This window comes from Ambystoma mexicanum, chromosome 7q (assembly GCF_040938575.1).
Source record: "Ambystoma mexicanum isolate Mex_15411 chromosome 7q, UKY_AmexF1_1, whole genome shotgun sequence".
Lineage (NCBI taxonomy): Eukaryota > Metazoa > Chordata > Amphibia > Caudata > Ambystomatidae > Ambystoma > Ambystoma mexicanum.
This window is the reverse complement of record NC_090941.1, coordinates 50,966,318-50,989,347: the sequence shown is the minus strand read 5'-3', so window position 1 is coordinate 50,989,347 and position 23,030 is coordinate 50,966,318. Positions and strand designations below refer to the sequence as shown.

The window sequence follows — 23,030 nt, the reverse complement described above, 5'->3', positions numbered from 1 at the left end:
TCGAGTCTGGAGCTCCTAGAAAAAGGGGAGAGAAGGAGAAAAGATTATAACAAGAGCAATACCTTTGATCCTTACCTGAATTCCCAATCCATCGCGCCTTCGAGCTGGAAGAAAGAATTTATTTTATGTGCGTCGCCTCGCCTGCATCAGCGCCCCGCTGAACTCACCGGCCTTTGCAGCATCTTCACATTCCACCGCATCCTTCTGCATGCACCTGCCGCACTCTGGCACCTAAGGGGAAGACAAGAACAGCAAGGTGAGCCAAGGGAATACACAGAGGCAATATTAGTTACCCCCCATAGACTTACCTGAATTTACCACCGGGGTACTATTCCTCTTCATGGGTCGGTGCAGCTTCCACTGCATTCTCTCCGAACCCCGGCCCCTAAGGGGAAACAAAAGGACAGCAAGGTGAAACAAAGGGACAAACAAGGGGAAACCTCCTCACCACAATAGACTTACCTGATTTTACCGCCGGAGGCATTATTCCCCGAGACTTCATACTTTCTCTCAGCGCCTGAATAAGGGAGAAAGCAACAGGTTACATATTGACATTATTTTATCGAACTGTGTTGGATAATACAAATCCTTACCTGAATATTACCGGTTGCCATGAGGAACTCTTCGCTAGGGTCAAGCTGCAACCTGCAAGGAATCGGACAAGAGTGAAAGTCAGACATTTGAACTCTTACGAACTACATAGTTACGGCGTCTTGCCGGGAATCTCAGAGCCAATATTGTTCTGAAACTCACCAATTTCTTCGAGCCAGTGAAGCAACTGGGAATCTACGCGCCCCTGCGCTCAATGCAGAATGGAGAGCTCATCTTTCTTAATCATCAGGTGAGAATATAAGAAGGGACACCAGAGGTGATCAGTGGGGAGTAGGGGGGGGGTTAACGCTCAACTCCACGGATGGTTAATTCCCTTTCTCCATTTGCAGAAGAATATTCCTACGGGCCAAGCAAACGAAGCTGGGTGGGCCAGTCCAGTCCGTCATCTCGGCACTACGCATCACATTGGTGGAGACCGCAGCTGTCCAGTTCAGATCGACGCCCCTGTGGGAGCCAGGTGAGCGCAACACTAATAGCACCATGGCTACCTTCAAACTCGTAATGAGGCCCATTGTGTCCTTACAATCTGCTTAAAGATCTCCATGAAGATTTGTGCCCAGGCTAAGGAATGTTGTTTAATTACAAAATTTGAAAGTCCGTCAGGACCCGGTGCTCGAGATGCTGACAATTTTGAAATGTAGTACAAGATGTCAAATTGGATGTTAACATCTTGTGTCTGCATCTCCATTACAACTGGATGGCTGTTGTTTACATTAGCATATACTGAGTTGTAATACGTTGCCCACACTTTTTCTGGAATGGGATTCATTTGAGATATCATTAGTGTTTTATTTTGAGTGTTTTTCAACAAAGACCACATTTTTGCAGAATTTTTGTATTTCAAAATTTTGAGCATCATCTCAGCATCTCGTTGATAAAGTTGGGGTTGTCTTGCCCGAATCCAATTTTTATAATTACACTTTATAGTTTTCAGACATTGGGTTCTTCCTGAATTGCTCAAATATATAGTTTTTCTTTTATCAGCTCTAAATTGGGCTTCTGCATTGCAAGATCATGATCATACGTGTGGAGATTGTTATTAGAACAATTCTTTCCTATATTTGTCTTCAATTTAAAGATCTGCATAACATCAACATATGATATTGATTGTTCAGTGTTCCTATCATTTGAGCTGTCATAGGCTCTTGTCAGCCTAGCAAATAAACTTTCCAACACTTTAGAAGACCATCTGAATCTATTGCAGGCCGTGTTCAGAGTCAAACCGCAAGCTGCTGATATTTGAGGCTTACTGCCAACATTATTCCACTCCCATTACGTTTTCAATATGTCATGATCACTCACAGCCTGTGGTATGATCTCAAAACTACGCACTTTGTTAAACAATTCAGCATCCACATAAATGTAGTCAATCAAGGCCTCTTGCTTTCCTCTATGCCAAGTTGATCGATGAGGTATCAATCTATTCCACAGTTTTATAGTGTTCGATGGATTCACTCCAAATTTCCTCATGAAATGTATGTTCAATTTACCTGTTATACTTACATGATTACAATTTGTTTCCAAAACAGTCAGATCCAGCAAGTTCTCCAATGCATCAAAAACAAATCATCTCTTATGGCTACATTGTTCCAATATATATTAATGAGACAAACTGTTTCAGTGTTAGTAATAATCTGAACCATTTGTAGAAAGCTATTTGGGGATACCCATGGTTCAATTTTCAGATTAGAGAAAGTTTTCACTGCTACCATAAGGCCTGCCATCGGCCTACCCTTTAGTGGCATGATGGCAGGTACAAGAGACATGCTGTGATTGTCCCATATCGGTGGAACTGCAAGCCATATCTCTTGAAATGCTACAATGGGCCTCATTACGACCCAGGCGGACTTCGCGGTGCTAAATGCACCGCGAAGCATGGCGGAAAGCCGCCGATAGCGCCATGGGGGTTGGCGGATTTACCGCCCCATTCCGACCTCGGCGGAGCGGTAAATCCCCAATCCCCATTCTGCCCTTCCCCATTCCCATTTTCGCCCCATAGGGTATAATGGGAGTGGGGAAGGAGTTAATTACGCCACCGTAAAATACGGTGGCGTAATTAACAACGAGGTCCCGTAGCGCCATGGTTTTCTCCGGCTGGTAAAACCAGGCGGAGAAAACCTCCATGGCGCTACGGGAACTCGTAGTATGGCGGAGAGGTACGCCATGCACTACGCTGGCGTAATACCCTCTCCGCCAGGGTCCTAATGAGGCCCAATGTCATACATCTGTAGCAAATTGTGTTTCATGCTGTTTAGATGTTTAAAACCTTGTTTATTCCACGAGGCTAAGGTACACTTTATGCAATCATATTAACATTGATTTATTCTTGTATCTCGTGTATTGTTCATTTGGGTATTTACTGTTGTCATAGTCTGCTGTTGATTGCCCATTTGAACTTTTTGACCAGTGTAGGTTTTAGAATGATACTGGTTTCTCACTGTTGTAATGGTGTGAGGCTCTTGACCAGATAGGTCTATCAACAAAAAACCCAATTCATATCATTCTAATCTTGCTTGCCAGAGTGCTTTTTTTTACCAAACATGATCTCATCCATAATTTTGCTACTGCTAGGTCATGTTGATGAACGAACTCTATTTGGTCTATATCTGCGGAGCACAGTCCTTCCAATGCTGGCACATCGGCAAAATGTTTAACAGAGATTGTCAATTTAAAACAAAAGTTTGATATGGATGTGAACGACATTGCAATGTTAAGCATTTTAGCTCCTGATTTCGCTTTGAATTGCCAGACATTTGTGTAGGTGTAGATGGTTCTTTAAACTGCACAAATGATGCACTGCGCTGAGGAGTATCTCTCAGTTGCTCCCCACTATTCCGAGCTAAGTTTTGCAGAGTCACCGTGATCTCTCGCTGATTTATTAGCTCCTCTTTTTTCCCTTGGGAAAAGAAGCGTCTGAGCGATTGATCTATTTCGCCTCTCCATTCATCCATAGTCATTCCCCTTTGTTTATTTGACTCAGTAGAGTCATTTGACATTATTTCTCCATTCAATCTCTCTTTCTGGTTCTCAATTTGTTGGGCGGCATACTAACAGCTTCATTCATTGCGGATTTCTGGGTCTCAGCAATTTTTACTGCCCCCGACATACTCATATTTTGTTGGTTAGATTGTTCATCTAGGGGTTGATAACGTGGGCATAAATCCAACTTTTGTTTAACCACCGCAGCTCTTTGTGAGACCGCCTTTCGATATTTATTGGCTATAGCGGTTCTTGCCACTGCCGCTGCTGATTTTGGTGTCATCAAGGAGTGAATGAACTGACGAGAGCCAGTTGGTTTAGAATTAGCTGTCATTTTTACATTCTTTGATTTTTTTGATGTTTCCAGGTGTGGCCCCATTGTAGCTTTATTTATTGGTTCAAAATGGTGTAATTTGGGCTGGTGTTTCCATTTCCTTGTCTTCAACTTGCATTTCCTTACTACTACGAGCCGATGCATTTATGTGTTTTGTCTTAGCTTTCTTTTTGAGACATAACTGGCCTACTAGTGGGTCAAGATCAACTCCCTTCGGCCTGTTGATTTGCAAGGCATTCAACTCTGATTCCTTTTTCTGGTTACTGTGGTTATTTCCTTTTTGGATTCAATTAATCCCACAGGACTGTTTTTATTTGTCTTTTTCGCACCAAGTTGCAGTAAAGTTTGCTGATCTAGGGTTGAGTCTATCAAAAATATATCATCTTGAATATACTTTGTTTTATGTATGTCTATTAGATCATCTTTGCCAATCGTTATTTTATACGATTTTATATTATCACCACACCGACATTGGGTTCGATTAAATTCCCCCTTTTGGGTTAGGTGGGTCAAAAGTTTAAGCTGATCATTCATTTTCGTATCTAACATGTCATAAAGACGTGTGAGGGAAAATAATGCTGCATTCATTGTCTGTAAGGACGTTTCCAGACCTATCACGAAATTCCCTGGGACACTTTGACGATCTCCATTGGAGTAGCAGGTTTTCTTCTCGGGGGTTGGGTGGGGAAATGAGCATGATAGGACTGATGAATTATGGGCAGTTGGAGAGAACATTATTGGTGATTGTGATAGGTTATAATTATTAGAGCTTGTCTGTTTTTCATGATCATCCTCTTCTAACGTGTGCGCAGCAAAGTTCTCTTTTGCTTCATGCATATTCGCAACAATGTCATCGTGTCTCAAGGCCTCTCCTTTCGTTTCTGGCAATAATGAAATAATCTCAGGCATATTTTCTATGGAAGCATTAAATACATTTGCTTTAGCATCATTCACCTTTTGTTTGTTTTTCAAAAATCTAATTTGCATTTTGTCAAAAGTGGGTTCTGTTAATTGATATTCTATGCTTATATTTAGGGCACTCGCTAATGCTAAGGAGTCCGGAGGCGTGTCGGATATGTTTACTATTTCCCCACTGTTCAATGACACTATGTTTATATATATAAAATATATGAATATATAAATATATAAATAAATATATAAAAATATAATGTTTCCCTGTTTTGCCACATTAGATCTTGAGCGGGGCAAAGGGTGACCGTTTGAGTAGGTACCCAGTTTGGATCCATGTGCACAATAGGAGCGGATGTCAGCCATTAGAGAACAAGCACGTGCGTTTGTTGATGATTTACTCACGCAGGCTAAATGAATTGTGCGCAATGATGATTTGGGCGTGTGCACTGCTTGAGCCGCACGGGCTGAGATTTCACATTGGGACGGCATGTCTTCAAGGACCCAATCATTTCTAGATGTAGCAACGAATTTGCCTCTATTGTTTTGTGGATCTCTCACAGACACCCTACCAAAGCCACGTAATCTAAGTAGGGTACTTGCAAATCACAATGTTAATGGCAGGCACCTGACCAATCCCAGAGTTGAACACCACAGTCCACCACAACGTTAGTTTATAAAAAAAAATATAATTCACACCCTTCACCCACCGCCCGCTGCCAGCTGACAGCCGACAGCACTTCACCAAGCACTTCCACCAAATGCGCGCGCACCAAATGTGCGTGGCCAACAGTGTCATGGCGTTGTAGGAAAAAGGGGTGGAGCTTAGCGCTCAAAACTGGAAAATGGATAGAAAAGAATATATATTAGATTTATATCACTAATATAAGGTCTGTGGATGTTATAGAGTCTTAAGAAGTCTTCAAGTAGTTTCTGGGGGGGATACCAGTAAACAAGGAAGACCTTTGTTTTAAGTCCAGCTGAGCATTCAGGAGCCTCCACAGCCGACAGCAATTCACCAAGCACTTCCACCAAATGCGCGCGTGCCAAATGTGCGTGGCCAACAGTTTGATGGCGTTGTGGGAAAAAGGGGCAGAGCTTAGCACTAAAAACTGCAAAATGGATAGAAAAGAATATATATTAGATTTATATCATTAATATAAGGTCCTTGGATGTTATATAGTCTTTAGAAGTTTTCAAGTAGTTTCTGGGAGGGGTCGTACCAGTAAACAAGGAAGTCCTTTGTTTTAAGTACAGCTGAGCATTCAGGAGCCTCCACAGCCGACAGCACTTCACCAAGCACTTCCCCCAAATGCGCGTGGTCAGCGGTTTTATGGGAAAAGGGGGGTGGAGCTTAGTGCTCAAAACTGCAAAATGGATAGAAAAGAATATATATTAGATTTATATCACCAATATAGGGTCAGTGGATGTTATAGTCTTTATAAGTCTTCAAGTAGTTTCTGGGGGGGTCGTACCAGTAAACAAGGAAGTCCTTTGTTTTAAGTCCAGCTGGGCATTCAGGAGCCTCCACAGCCAACGGCACTTCACCAAGCACTTCCACCAAATGTGCGTGGCCAACAGTTTTATGGAGTTATGGGAAAAAGGGGCGGAGCTTAGCACTTGAAACTGTAAAATGGATAGAAAAGAATATATATTAGATTTATATCACTAATATAAGGTCTGTGGATGTTATAGAATCTTTAGAAGTCTTCAAGTAGTTTCTGGGGGGGTCGTACAAGTAAACAAGGAAGTCCTTTGTTTTAAGTCCAGCTGAGCATTCAGGACCCTCCACAGCTTACAGCACTTCACCAAGCACTTCCACCAAATGCGCGCGTGCCAAATGCACGCGGCCAACAATTTTATGCCGTTATGGGAATAAGGGGCGGAGCTTAGCGCTCGAAACAGTAAACAAGGAATTCCTTTGTTTTAAGTCCACCTGAGCATTCATGAGCCTCCGCAGCCAACAGAACTTCACCAAGCACTTCTACCAAATGCGTGCCAAAGTAAATTGTGTTTCAAAGGGACCACAGGGCAATTGGGAGGGAACATTGGAACAAAAGGCAAATATAATAGCAATGAAGACAAAGAAAGAGGCGGCCCTACTAGGCCTTGTGAGCATTCAGAACGTGCAAATGCTCAGTGCAACATAAAACTGGAAGGGATTTATTTTGGTCGAGCCTATATTTATTTAGTTAGTATTTGTACAGTGCTTAGAGTGCACCGAGTGCACTGAGAGATTTGTTTATGTGTAGATTTACACTGAAAATCGAAATGTGTGTTAAGCACGTCCGTAAAATGTATGCTAGGGTTTAACACACCAACACATTTTGTTGAAGTCCTTATATTATGCAAAGATGACCACATACATGCAGACAGTCCTCTGCGTGCAAAATTGAGTGTTGTTTATTCCTAAACAGTAAAACACGTGGAAATGCCACCTGCTGTGTGTGTGCATGTCTGGAACCATTGACAAGGATTATCATTGACGCATTCTATTTTTTTTTTCAGGCAAAACATGTGTTGGATTGCCGAACAACCTAAAACATCTCCCCCAGCATCAAAATCAGATTCGGGCAGAGAAGCTGTTGAATTAGTTCTAACGAAAATCACACCCTCGTGTCAATGCAGACAGTTGTGTCACGTGAAGCGGGATAAATAAATGACCATGTTATGTCAGCAACTGAGAAATGAAAAAAAATCCGGGGGATAAATAAAAGTGGGGTTAAAAGTGTACTAACGTTCATGTGTCCTCAGTGAACTCAGTCCCGTGCCAGAAAACCTGCCGGGACCTGGTGGCGCATGCAGAACGGAAGTCGGCACGTGGCAACTAATCTGCAAATACTGGAAAGGATCACTGCTTGCTCTAATCCTTAGTTTCTGCAGTGTGTGGTGCCAAGTATGAGCAACTAACAGCATGAGGAAGCATAACCCGGAGACAACAGAATCGAAAACTGGGCCTAATTCACAGTGACCTGCACTGGAGAAAATCAGGAGATGCCCGTGCACATCTGTGTTCTGCACCTGCTACCTTAGACCCCAGTCCCGAAATCTAAAACCTCAGCATATCTGGATGTGCCCGAGGATCATTGGACATGCTCAAGAACAGAACTTTCACCAAACCCCGGCATATCTGTTAAAGTTTCCCAATGACAAACATCATGATCTGTTCCTGAGATTCCGGCTAAATATTCTACGGAACAACACCAACAGAGGCGTTGGTAGGGGGGGGGGGGCTAAGAGGGCTATAGCCCCTGGTCTTTTGGTTGTAGCCCCGGAGAGGATCTCAGGAGCTACAGCCAAAACGCTAGCTAGCCCCGAGTCCCAACAGCTCCGACATCAGGGTAGCCCCGGGTCTTTTCCAGACCTAGCAACACCCCTGAACACCACACTACATAGATACGGCTTGACGGCTCTACTGAGATGCAGACTTTGCAATGCTGATGAAGGGTCCCTAAAACATGTGACTTTGTACTGTAAGGTACTGTAACACTTGTGTATAGGCGCGTTATAAATGCCACATCATATCATATCATATCAAGGAGTTGCGAAGCTTAAGCATGCTGTGCCTATACTCTCATCTATCGGCACACTTTGGACTGGATGCCGAGGCATGGTGGGAGGCTCGGTATACTGGTGCGGTGCCCAGATGGACCTATGCATTGACAACGTATTTAGAATTTGCTTTGGGCAAATTGTAAAGAATTTAACATGATGGGGGAAGGTGGTCTTTTTTTATTAGACTTAGTTAAAAGTTTGTAATAAACTGTAAACAAAAAATAATAATAGAATTTTGCTCAATGGAATCTCTGGAATGTTCTAAGCATCCCCAGATTCTCTCCAGTATTAGCCTGCAGGAATTAGGTATGTACAAAGCAAGTTTGTCATAGTACTAGTCAATTTGAAAAAATAATTACAAAAATCGATGTATGGTAGCTTTTACTGAATTAACTGAAAAAATTATGCTGCAGTGGAATAATGCATTTAACCCTCTGACCTCTTTGTTCTGCAGGCTTACACCCCTGTGCAAGGAACACTGATTGCTTCCTCCTTTTCAATCGACTTCTCATGCACCCACCAAATAGGTCACCTTTTCAGATGTCAGAATCCTCTACACGTTTTCACGGAGAAAGAACACTTTCGTTGGTCATTGCTTGCTTGGCTGTACTCGACTTTACTTGGCTGTACTTACCCACTCTTTGATTGGTTAATTATCCCACATCCACAGAGAATTTCAGTGATTCTCTCCGTTATTGTCAGTTACTTCCTGAAGCTGTTATTGCCTTTTTCTTTACTGTTACACATTATGCAAACTGAAATATGTTTGAACGCTGCCAATCACTTCATGCCGATACAACCAAAATGACTACATTCGTACTCCTCTAATTGTTAGCAAATAACCCAGGTAATATCCTTGGTTTTATTTTTGTGCATTCTTGGGTTCAAACCACCTTTGTTTTAACTGTTATTTCCCCAGTTATCTTCCCTGTATCCAGTCCCCACCAAATTAACAAGGGGGGTCCTGGGAGTCCCTCTGCCAGACATTAGTCCTGGTTACAAGAGACTTACCCAGAGTCTTTAGCTCACTATCTTTCACAGAGAAGAAATATCCCAAAGCCATCCAAGTCTGCATCCTGTGGACTATGTATTGGTTGCACCAGTGGTTGAATTAGCAATAGTCATTCGCTCGTTGTTTATTCCAGGTAAATACACTTAAATACACGTTCCATTTCAAAATTCTACTACTGAGGACAGACTAAAATGCTAGTACATCTTTAAACTATTATGTACTCACCAAGACAATACATTTAAACCAAAGAAACAAATGACCAGCCACTTAATCAGATCATGATTATAACCCAACATCCATATGTTAAAAATACAACATCGATACAAAAACTTGAAAAAAGTGCACACCGTTAATATTATATTTTTAAATGTCAAGATTACTCAGGTGGCAATATTCATATTCTTTGCACCTTCTATTCCATGGAGGGCAAAAAAAAACAACAAAAAAAAACATTACATTAGCCATTGAGGAATCATGTATATTCTGCAGTCATCACAATTTTGCTTTGTCTACTCATTGTACTCCATGCATACTTTACTCTACACCCTCCAACCTATTCCACCTCAAACTCCCTTTTTCACCTTGCCCATGGTCCTGATGCCAACTACTCTTGGTCTTTCCACACTACCACGTAATCTACTTATCATTATCACAGTAGTTGCAGGAAAATGATGAGTCTATGTATTGGAGAGAGGTAATCACTTTGGTTTACCTGCAATATAAAACAAGTTGGAATCTGTTCTTCTAGGAGGGTTCAGCCTTTTCTGACTTGTTGAATTGATAAAGAATGGTGCTTTTTATTTCCTCATGGTGGAAAGCTATTCGGGCACACTTCCCCAGCTAGTATTTAGAGGGCTCATGTACACTGTCACCAGTATTTTGCTGACATGCTGTGCATCAGACAGTGTTGTGTATCTTAATTACCCTCGGACCTGTACTGTACAACTTGCTCTTCCCTCACATCAGTCAGTATTGTGTAGTCATGATTCTAGAACTTGCTGACTAAAAGATGGCAGCCTGGGAGGGGCGCTTCCCAACTCCCCCTAAAGTTGCTTCAACAGCACCCTCTGTGGTCCATACCCACTCCCTTATCTAACACAAACAGAAGATGGACTCTGGAACAAATGTGTAGATCGGAAGGCACCATTGAGGGCATTTTACTCTCCTGCAGCCTGCCCACTGGGAGCTCGTTCCCTGGAGCTCCTCGGCTCTCTTCAACAACACACTGTAGAAGAAATGATAGAGATAAGGGCAGACCAGAAAGTCCAGGAAGCCTGCATTTCCAAAGTTGAAAAAGAAATGGCTACTTTAGAGATCAGCACAGCAAGCTGAGATATGGATGTTAAAGAGAGTTACAAAGCCACTGTTTCCCGGCACAAATGTTAACCAGTTTAGAAAAAAACAACAGAACAATACTGTATTGATTGAAATGGCGCCTTTTTATTAAGCATACATGTTACTAATTAATGCAATAAGTGTCTTGCAGTTATGCACTTAGTTTATCACTGTAATAAATGTCTTACAGTCTGTTGGTGTGCTCATTATTTTCTCTTTGTTTAAGTCCTTTATCCTCTTGCTTTTTGCTTGTTCCTCTTTTGTCCTCTTTATACTTGTCCTCTTTTGAATTATTTGTGTCCTCTTTTCACTGTAATACATATCTTACAGTCTGTTGATGTGCTCATTAATTACACTTTGTTAAGGTCCTTTATCTGCTTGCTTTTTGCTTGTTCCTCTTATGTCCTCTTAATACTTGTCCTCTTTTGATTTATATTGTGTCCTCAACACGTGTTTCCCCGTCTACTTATCTGACGGTTCTTCAGGAGGATCTTTATGTTTATCTGTTCTACACAATTGCTTTGCTTCGAGCTTACTTTACTCAGTTGCCTTTCCTTGTTCCTTGTTAGGTTTAATATTTGTTTGCTGTGGTTTTTTATCCTTGTATTGATGGTTCGGAAATCACTGAAATATGTAACTGTTCTATTGCATCTGTGTTTCAAATTGCCTGTAAAAGAAAAACCTGCGTCACTGTTTAATTTGCTTTCTGTCGGTCTGTTGTTTAAACTAATACTGATCATTCAGTCCATCATGAAAACATGGTTATTATCCAATATATATGAGACAATAATTCTTTTCGGTTTCCACTGTTTCTAAAAAATGCCTTGTTTTCTGGAAAAAGCCTTTTTGTCTCTCCGATTTTCTTATTTATGTGTTAAGCTTTTAAACAATTGTATATCCGTTTTTGAATTCAAACTTATTATTACCTTCTTATTTCTTTCGGAATATCAAATGTTATGTTCGTCATTTATGTGCTCCTTCGCTGGATTCCAATGTTTTTACGATACGTCTACATGGGAAATGTGAAAATAGTAATGTTTTAACCCTTAGTAGTAACTGACTTCGTAGAGATGTTTAACATCTACTTTCACATAAAGCACAATCATGCAGTCCTAATCTGTCCGAGTCTCTAACATCCTTGTTGCCTTACCGTTGTTTGTGTGATCTCCGTGCTTCCCCCGTGTGCGATGGTCCGCCTTCGTTTCTTCTGTTTGTCGTATTCGATTCTCGCGGCTGTGTTAGTTACATATTGATGCCGATGTTCCGCATCACGTGTCTCTCAAGTTTGCGATCACGTGACGTTTGTTAGTGACGATTGCCATTTTGGTTTGGGCATGTTATTCTCTCTTATCTTACACATTTTGAAACTATGTTTGTTATTGCTTCCTTATTTCAATTCGAACTTGTGGTTTTCCTTCTTATTTTGCATTTCATTGGTACCTCGCATTTTGAAAAAAACATTTCCTTGTTGCGAATGTTGTATTTGTTATATTTTCTTTTTTACAGGCAATTATTTCTATGTTATTGAGTAGATTCTTACTTTTCTTACATTTCGTCTTTTTTTGCTTGCCAGACTTCTAATGTTGTCATATACTTGTATATGTGTTGTTAGCCCAACGGCATACTTTATTCATTGATGTTGCTTCAGAGGAAATGTTGCATTTCCTGGTCTTTGTTGAGTCCAGTGTGGCATGTATCAAGATGACAAATCCAAAATGCCTCTCTTTTCCTTAGCATTTTTTCAACATTTCCACCTCTGGGTGGAATTACAATTTTTTCAATGCCAAAATATTTGAGCTTTCCAATATCAGTTAATGAATGATATTGCTTAAAATGGTATGCCAGAGGTGTTTCGGGTATTTCACTTCTTATTGACCTAATGTGTTCTCTGATTCTGGCCCTGAGCATGCGTTTAGTGCTTCCAATATACAATTTCGTGCAGATCCATTGTATTGCATATACTACCAATTTACTGTTACAGTTGATGAACTGTTTTATTTTCTTAGTTTGTCCATTGGGCAATGAGATTTCTGTTTTCTTGTTGTCTGAAAATTGGCATTGGTTGCAGGAACCACACTTGTAATGTCCTGTCATTGGATTTCTTAACCACATTTGTTGTGATGGGGTGATATAAGTTTTCTCTGAAACAAAGTGAGATGGACTGAGTATGTTTTTAAAATGTTCAGCCCTCCGATAAGTAGTACTAGGTTGCTGGTCTAGTAGTTCTTCCAAGTTTTTGTCGGTTTGTAGTATATTCTTAAGAATATTGTTCAAAGTTTTATTTTTGCTGTTGTATGTTGTGATGAATCTTATGGTTTCTCCTGTTTGTGTTTTCTTGGGATTGTTTCTAAGAAGGTCTGTTCTTGTTTTGAGGTTGGTTTTCTGGTAACTCTTAATTAGATGTTTATAGTTGTAACCTCTATTTTGGAATTTTTTAATGCTTTCTCTTACATGTTTTTCAAAATCTTGTTTCTTTGTACAGTTGCGTTTAATTCTTAACATTTCCCCATATGGTATATTTTTAGTTATGTGGCTTGGATGATTGCTTGCAGCATGTAAAATGCTATTAACTGCTGTTTCCTTTATGAAGAGAGTTGTATGGATTTTTTTTGTTTTCAATGAAGAGGTTCAGATCCAGGAAGTTGATAATACTTTGGCTGTATTGTATGGTCAATTTCAAATTGTAGTTATTGGAGTTCAAAAATTCATGGTATTGTTTCAATTCATTTCCTGTGCCGTTCCAAATCATGATAATGTCATCAATATATCTGCCCCAATATGTCACCTGGTTAGTTATGTTGAAAAAAGGATGGGTCCACGCATGTTCTGTCTCGAAATGTCCCATATAGAGGTTGGCATAAGTTGGGCATATTTTACCCCCATTGCTGTTCCTTGAATTTGTTTATATATTTCTTTGTTGAAGGAAAAAATGTTATTGCGTAATGTGAAGTCAAGCATCTCTAATAGCATCCGATATTGTACTAGAAATGATATTGATCTTGTTTTTAAGAAATATTCTGTGGTTGTTATGCCCTTTTCATGTAATATACTAGTATAAAGACTTGATACATCTAAGGTAACTAACCAGAAGTTGGGTTCCCAGTTGATGTTTTCTAATTGCTGGATTACGTGTTTGGTGTCCTTTATATAGGATGTGAGTCCTGCTGCCAGAGGTTGCAATTGGTGATCTATATATTCTGAGATCCTTTCTGTTAAGGACCCTATGCTGTTAATTATTGGTCTGCACTGTGGTAGTCCTTGAAATTCTTTATGTATCTTAGGTGTGAAGTAGATAGTTGGCATGATAGGATGGGTACAGTTCATGTATTGATATTCTTCATCAGTGAGTAAGCCCATGTTATTCCAATGCTCGCTCATCAGTTTCCAGTCTTCTTTCAATTTTGGAATAGGATTTGTGGTTAATTTTGTATAGCATTGGATATTACCCAAATGTCGGTTAGCTATTGTAATATAATCCATGGTGTGTAAGAGAACTATGTTGCCTCCCATGTCGCCATTTTGACCGTGATGTCTGGATTGTTTCGAAGGTTGTTGATAGCTTGTTTTTCTTTCAAGGTTAAGTTTTGTCTTATTCTTGGTTGACTGTTTTTCAAATACATGAATCTGAGATCTTTTGTACCGCTTTGTAGAATATGTCTACCACGTTGCCTTCTGGTAAAATTGGAATGAAGGAGGATCGAGGTTTTAATTTTGTACTGGCTGATAATCCTAAAATAATGTTTTGTTCTTCTGAAAATGATTCTACTGTGTGTATATCTTCTGATTCCGGTAAGTTTAAAAGTTCTAAAGTTTTCAGAACATGATCCACTGACAATTCAGATGCTGGTTGATTAGTAGGTCTCTGATTTTCACTAATGCAGTTGAGAAAGCGCAATTTTAATTTGAGCTTTCTGCAAAACAGGAAAAGATCTTTATTCACATCGAAGTAATCCCACTAACTGGAAGGGCAGAATGATATACCCTTGTTTAATGCTTGAATCAATTCCGGTGGAAGATCAGTGTTGGTAAGATTCACAGTTAAGTTTTCCTCTGTAATTGTAGATTTTTTGATCTCGTTAACATTCCATCTGGGTTCTGTGTTTCGCTTCTTCTGTACATATGATCTACGTCCTCTTGACCCCCTCCGCCGATATTTGGTTGTCTGTTGGGTATTTTTGCCCAACTTGGGTAACTTCTCATCTTCTTGTATTGTTGGTATTCTTCTAAAAAAGTTGTCAATGGTGTGGATAAACTGGAATCTTGGGTGCCTGTTGCCTCTGCTGGGGCTTGTGTTGGGTCTAAATCTTTGTCACTTATTGAGTCTGTGTCTGACGAGGACGGTATTTGATGCACACTTGTGAGGCATTGGTTTTTGTACTGGTTTGGTGATAGGTTTCTGGAAGGTGTATACTCTCTTGAATTTATAGTCCATTTCATCTCTTATTAATTGTCTTTGCTTTTTAAGTTTTGTTGCTTCCATGTGTTGTTCTATGATTTTATCCAGGATCTCATAGTTCTTAAAAGTTTTCTCTGGGATATTTAGTGCTTCTATTTGTCCTTTAATAGTTTCGATTTCTTTCAATAATTTTTCATGTGTTTTCTTTGCATTTATAATTAGTTTATGTATCATTTCTTTGGACGTATTTGTCAAGACTTCTTCCCAATCTTTTAGGCTGTCTATGTCGTCTTCCTCAAATGAAGGGAAGATACATATTCTAAGGCCTCTCAGAATTCTGCCTACTTCTAAATATTTTTCTAAGGTTTTAATGTCCCACCTTCTTGACATATTTTTTTTTAGGAATCTTTCTTGTTCAATGAAGAATTGTCTGAGTCACTTGGTATGTGTCTCATCATTGGCTGTCGCTTTAATAGTCTGGCTTGAAAAAAGACGTTCCGCTTCCTTATCTCTATTTGCAAAATTCTTCAACATGATAGTAAATTTAGTGATATTAAGGTGAGAAATGGTCTGCCTTTGCTGCCTGGTACTCCTAATTAAATTTGTAGAAAATCAGCCTTAAAACAGCTACTGCCGCCCGATGTTGTTGATGTGTGTAGGTTGTTTAGTTAAAGATTCTTCCTTTTTGTAGTCTAACTGGCAGCTCTAATTCAAAATACAGTTTCCCTCAGGCTGTCCAAGGGTTGAAAAATTGAAAAAACAACAGAAAAATACTGTATTGATTGAAATGGCGCCTTCTTATTAAGCATACATGTTACTAATTACTGCAATAAGTGTCTTGCAGTTATGCACTTAGTTTATCACTGTAATAAATGTCTTACAGTCTGTTGGTGTGCTCATTATTTTCTCTTTGTTTAAGTCCTTTATCCTCTTGCTTTTTGCTTGTTCCTCTTGTGTCCTCTTTATACTCGTCCTCTTTTGAATTATTTGTGTCCTCTTTTCACTGTAATACATATCTTACAGTCTGTTGATGTGCTCATTAATTACACTTTGTTTAGGTCCTTTATCTGCTTGCTTTTTGCTTGTTCCTCTTATGTCCTCTTAATACATGTCCTCTTTTGATTTATATTGTGTCCCCGACACGTGTTTCCCCGTCTACTTATCTGATGGTTCTTCAGGAGGATCTTTATGTTTATCTGTTCTACACAATTGCTTTGCTTCGAGTTTACTTTACTCAGTTGCCTTTCCTTGTTCCTTGTTAGGTTTGATATTTGTTTGCTGTGGTTTTTTATCCTTGTATTGATGGTTCGGAAATCACTGAAAAATTTAACTGTTCTATTGCATCTGTGTTTCAAATTGCCTGTAAAAGAAAAACCTGCGTCACTGTTTAATTTGCTTTCTGTCGCTCTGTTGTTTAAACTAATACAGATCATTTAGTCCATCATGAAAACATGGTTATTATCCAATATATATGAGACAATAATTCTTTTCGGTTTCCACTGTTTCTAAAAAATGCCTTGTTTTCTGAAAAAAGCCTTTTTGTCTCTCCGATTTCCTTATTTACGTATTAAGCTTTTAAACAATTGTATATCCGTTTTTAAATTCAAACTTATTATTACCTTCTTATTTCTTTCGGAATATCAAATGTTATGTTCGTCATTTATGTGCTCCTTCGCTGGATTCCAGTTTAGGGTTGGAGAGTTACAAAGCTGCTGTTTCCCGGCACAAATGTTAACCAGTGTAGGGTTAGAAAGTTCCAAATCGAAGTTAATTCTAAAGGGACTAGTGATTGCCCATACAGTGCAATGGCAGAAGTGCAAATTCAATATATGTGGCTTGGGATTGATGGTAGAGATGGTCTCTTTTTGGAATTCACGTTTGTAGTGTTGGAAGAAAAGACGCCAATGCATGCAGGTCGACTTTGAAGCAACAGGAGGTGATTTTGGGCTACAAAGTGACCCAATGATAGGTTATTGTGCATCTTCCTTGTAACCAATAGACAAGGTATTGGTTCAACCGCTGCGCGTAGACCATTGATCAATCCTCTCCTTAATATACAATGTTATCAAAAGGTATCAGTTTTCTTTCAATTTTTTCGCAAATGTGAGTTTTCAACAGATTCTTAACGTTCAAATTTAATTTCAATTGGTGATTAATATGCTCCTGCCAATACGTGTTTCGAACCTACAGAACACAGGTCTTCTTCAGGGCCAATGTATCACCTTACTCTAGAAAGGCCATGTCATCCAGTTCAATCACAGGATTTATCCATAGTAATCAATCATTTGGACTATGGTGAACATTAAACACATCCCCATCTGCATGTGTAATAATGAATGGTCTGATTTCTGAGCAGTTTGAACACGGATGAGGAAAGAGAAAGGGAATTGCACAGTCTGCTTCATTGATCACCATGTCAATCGAATCCTTGCCTGCAAAGTTTATAAGAACAGTAGCTATGGAGTATAAGGCCTGTGTAGGTGCACTACAGAAACGTTGGTTCTTTTCAGAGGAACTTCTCGTAGTTATGAAGTTAAACTGAATGCCACAGTGGGGTATTTGAAACTCTTGTGAATATGTCTCATTACGTAGACCCTCCCCGACTGAGAAACATGACATAGAAGTGAAATTTATGGACCTGGATTCATAGGTGTCTAATGAAGTCGAAGGATCTCTGGATATGGTTATAGGCTGGTAGGGTGGGGTTGATAAATCTAAACATGGAGAGCTTGATGGACAGTATGACAGGGTCCACCACAAATTATCACTCCTGACAGTCAAGTAAAGTTCCATTGGTGTTTATTGAATGGTTACAGAAATAATGGCTGTGGGTTGTTATGGGAGGACTTTAGGGCCTGTCGGGGCTTTGAGATAAGTTTGGTGCTACGGCTGTCCCACTCTCTCAACTTCTCCATCCTTTCCCTCCTCCCTAACACAGGCGTCCATAACGGGTGTTAGTCATACTGCCAGGTGACCCCTACTGTCTGTTGTTCTTCTTAGGGCTTATAGTGTTCTCCCTGAGGCACTGCCTAACCTCCTAGTGGCCTTCTAACTCCCCCTAATCTAGCCGTGCTTAATTTTCTAGTTAAGCTATGGGTGGTGCCTCCTTTCACCCAGTTTCACCGACTTGTCACTCATGCACAAACTCTACTGACTCTCTCCTATAAGGGGCCCCAAGATGTTATCCTCCCCACCACAATTCTATCCCTCTTGCTCTTACGCTGTGCCGTCCTACCTCCACACTTTGATGCTACTTGTCTTCCTGCTTCTCAGTTCCTCCACCCAATCCTACTATTAACTCCTATTATCACTACTGTTTTTCGAATCCCTCCTTTCTAACATATCTCCTTGCCACTACTACCTCCCTGTTGCTACTACCGCCTCTACACTGTTGCCACTACTTCTACTCCCTACAGCTTCTCACTACTACCGCCTCTCTACAACCATTACCAATCCATGCTACCACTACTCTGCCTTTTCTGCTACTAACGGTATTGCTCTACAACTGTTGCAATTTTTCTCTCTATAATCACTACCACAATCTATGACCTCTACTACCACTACTTCTCACTACTGCAACTACTTATCCACCTCACTACTACTCCCACTACCACTACCTCCTACCAAAACTACTACAACCTCCTCTTACTCCCACTCTACTCCTAGTCCACTCACTCCTTACTCTCAAGCACAAAAACTCCATGGACCCCTCTCACCAGTGACCTCCACCCTCCTTCCACGATCTCCTCCTCTGGTTTCTCTGACATCCTCCTGCACCTCCTGTCCTCATCCAACTAACCCACACTAAACTTTTCCAACTTACCTCATAAATAGCCCACCCTCTCCCAGGATTGGCCTCTTAACCTAGTCAATGATTTACCTGTCTTCCAGGGGCTATGACAGTTGATAGGCTGGGGAGGCTTCTTAGGGACTTGTAAGTCCCACCCCCTTCTTTATAAGGTTTTACTGTGTTTCTAACATACACAGTGAAGTGCTCTATGTGGGACTGTTGCCCATGCTAGGTGAACCTTTGTGCAAGCCTTTTTGTATCCATTTCTTTGGTGGCCATGGCCTTCGTGGAGGCCATTCTTTGCAACCATTCCTTTGTGGGCTAGTAGATCTGAATTATTATGGTATAGTGTAGAGGTTCTCAATAATAATATCCCTGTTGGTTTAGTGGGGTTTTCCTTTAAGGGAGTGAGCTGAAGCAGCTGCCTGATACTGGTGCTATGCTCTTGCTCTGTATTCCACATCAGTCCACTACTTTCACGCAGTGTAGACATACCACCCCGTGGTGACTTCCCTGGTGCCTAATCCGCCCACTCCATCTCTGTTGAGGGCGGGTCCTTTAGGCCACAGCACCAAGCACCTTGTGTCGGGTGTTGGTCCCGTTTTATGGCAACATTCTGTTGTGGCTATGCCAGCGACTTCTTTGTTCCGGCAGGTTTCCATAGCCTGACCTTCCTTTCCTCTGCGTTGCGTTTTGGTGTAGCTGGCACCACTGCCCCTGACCATGTTGCTGTCTCACACTGTGGCACTCCGAGGTCTCTGCTGCCCTCACAAAAGGTAAGGAGGGCATGGTAGGGGAGCCTTATTCTCACCAGCATCACCAGTGTTAGGGGGTTGGGCTCTGTCCCTCCCTCCCGTGACAGGGCCGAAACCAAAGCCCTGTCACAACAGTCTGAAGTTCATGGTCGATAGATGGGTTGCATTCATGTTATTTTTTGGGGCAAGATCATTTACTTAAAATGGTCCTATCATCCAAAGTTATCCATGTTCTTTCAATGTCTCCTTTGTGTGTGCCCAGGTGCCTGAATTACCTACAGAGGAAGTACTCCTGAGAAAATAAACCACCCCATAATGCCTTGAGAAAGTACATGTGCCACGGATATGGCTGTTATACCCTGTTGCAGCCTACCAGTTTTCAAAAATCATGCTTTTGCATTCACAGTTCAATATCTGGTCTGAAGACATGAGCATGACTGGAATACTGAGGAAGATCATGTGTAAGCTGAAACTATAGAATTGGGCCTAATTTCTCCCCAGGCCATACTTGCAACAATGCACAGGGTGTACAAGAACAAAAACATACTTATCGGGTTCCTGAGGAGCTGCTCGGAAAGATGTGCAAATCTGTGGGTCTAACCCATACATGTTTACAGACACAAGACACTTCATCCCGCAGTAACTCTTGATTGGTAAGCCAAGATAACATTTGTGCATGGTCAGGTTTGTGGGAGACCTTCATGACCAGAGGTAGACAAGATATCAAAATTGGTCCTAACAATGTTTTTCATAGTGGTGCCATGTTATACCGGGTGAGCAACGTTGGGATCACGACCAAACCCTTTAAGTAGTGTTCACAGAGGTTTTCCCCACAACAATGTTTTGGAAATAATTGGTCAAAATGGTTCTTTTTAAAGCACATTTGTCCATATATAAAGATTAATAATTGGCTAAATATAGCAAAACTGACATAAGATTTGTTAAGAGAAACAATCTTACTGGAAGCTTTATAAGAAACGAGCAAAAAGTACTCATTCTTCGAGCAGGTTCTGTGTACAGACATGACAATACTCTCATCAATTGTTGAAAATCAATGATCCTGTAGGTCACTGTTCTGATTTGCTTTTTTTGCTTGTTATGCTTTACACTCTGAAGTAAACTGCTCTGAGAATGGGTGCGTATGGCTGGCTGACATATCCCTGAACAGACTTTGGGTGGAGGCCGGAGTTGGAGTGCTGCTACATACTGGGACTTTCTCACCTGTGTCCCTCCCCACCTGTCGCCTCACTTTGGTGTGGTGCCGTTTGCTGCGGTGGATTGTAGTGCAAATATCTTGGAAACCGTGCATCCTAGGAACGTGACAGTTGGTTTTTCAAGGTCCATTTTGTTCCTCTTGCCGAGACCGGTCCTTCTTTGACCATATTGATGTTTCGACCGATTTCAGGCAACCGTCACATGTGTGAAGGTGCAGAAATCCAGGAAAGGGGTAGGGTGCACAAATGTCATGTAGCCAGTGATGTTCTGACGGAACAGGTAACTATGCAAAATATAGTGGAGATTGGTGAAACGGTGTGGAATTGTATAAGGAACAATGCTTCACCAAGCCACAAAGCCACACACAAATTTTGACTTTTATAATTATAGATTATTTACTGCAAATGCATTTTTGGATGGAGGAGAGATGGAAGGAAGGGCATTGTGTGGAAGGGAGAGTGCGTAGGAGGAGCAGAAAACCAGGGTACCCGTACAAGAGAGGCCTGGTTCAGGGGCCCACCATAAAATATACAGAGTACCCTGTTAATGGCAAGAGCAGCTGGCTGACATATGCTGAGCCCAATACAGAAAGCCAAAAAGTATTCTAGCAGCACTAGATGTGAGCTGAATACTGGAACTCTCCCTGCATACGATATTGATGGAAAAGAAAGAAGGTCAAGTGTAGGATGACTCCATATTGATCAGCGAGTGTATACACCATCTCGAAATGTAAATGCTTTATGTGCTAGAGCAATACAGAGGAGTCCAGGAAATACAAAGCAAAGCCTAATGGGAAGAAGCCAGCACCAGAGGAGAAAAAGCTGTATTTGGAGCCAGAGTACACCAAATCGAGGGCCACAGATTTTGAGTTTAAAAAGCTTGTGACACTTCCACGAGATATTGACCTCAATGAGTGGCTCGCAAGTAACACAACAACGTTCTTCAACCACAGCAATCTGCAGCACAGTACAATCTTTGAATTCTGCATTGCAGACACATGTTAAGCCATGGCTGTAGGCAACACACAGTGCTACCCGTATAATGTACGAGGGAAGAAGATGTAGTACACAGCCCGTAATAAGTCGATTTCATCATGAGCTCCATTCAGAAGCTTGTGACGCACCAAGATATTTTCCCCCCAAAATACGGCAAGGACTTTCCAAACTCATTTGACTGGCTGGTTAAGAAGATACTTCGTTATCTCTTCCATTTGCTGACCCACATCTACTCTGGTCACTTTAACCCAAGAAACCCAAAGAAACTGCCATCATGGACGACCTAACAGAAGTGCTCTGCAACAACAGCAGCGCCGATATCAACAATGGAGGGACTGACAATGGCGGCACGGTCGAGACACAGAACCACGCGAAGGAGTGATGCGCTTCACCCTGCTGCCATGAACACACAAAAAACGGATGGTGGGGTAATTATCGTGGAATAATGACCTGCCACCAAGTTATGGTTATATGTTGGGGAAGGGTCATTGTCCCAAGCGATAATGACCCCTCCTGAGGTCTATAAAGCCCCTCCTGAGGTCTATAAAGCTATTAGAACCTAGTAGTAATAGTAATAAATATTTTTGAATTCTCGTGGTGAATTAAACATGTTAGTTTAATAGTGAGTAAAGTAAACAGACAAAACTGAGTTACTAAATTAAATGTGTGTTTCTTTTGTAATCTTGAAACAAGGTTGTCTTCGTAAGTTAAGCTTTTAAATAGCAAATTTGGTTATAGTGGAGCAGGTTAAACATGAGCTAGGTGTCATGTAAAAGTAAATGGCTTTTCTATGAGAAAATGAAAGAATTTTTCCAAGTTTTATCTTTCCCTTTTTTGTGTTAATTGTATTGTATTGTATTGATATATATATAAAGCACTGACTAAGGCCCAACGGAATGTAGCTGCTATGAAACTACAATCAGGGTAATTGCAATTTTCCAAAATCTGCAAACGTTGAACCAGAAAATCTGGATGGCCAAGATAAATGCCATTACAATTATCGAGAGATCCCATGATGGAAGAAGTGATGACTGTTGGGCATAGCTGCGATGGAATGAAAGGTAAAACCCTTTTTAATATTTTATTTTTGAGGAAGCCAAATTAGCAGACCAAGGAGATGTCTGCTTCTTTCGAGCCAGAAAA

General features: G+C 40.8%; 1 pseudogene; it reads left to right on the top strand.

Moving 5' to 3' along the window:
* Positions 1-22,269, top strand: part of LOC138528013 (MOB kinase activator 2 pseudogene) — a 62,236-nt pseudogene extending 39,967 nt beyond the window's left edge.
* The last annotated feature ends 761 nt before the right edge of the window (positions 22,270-23,030 follow it).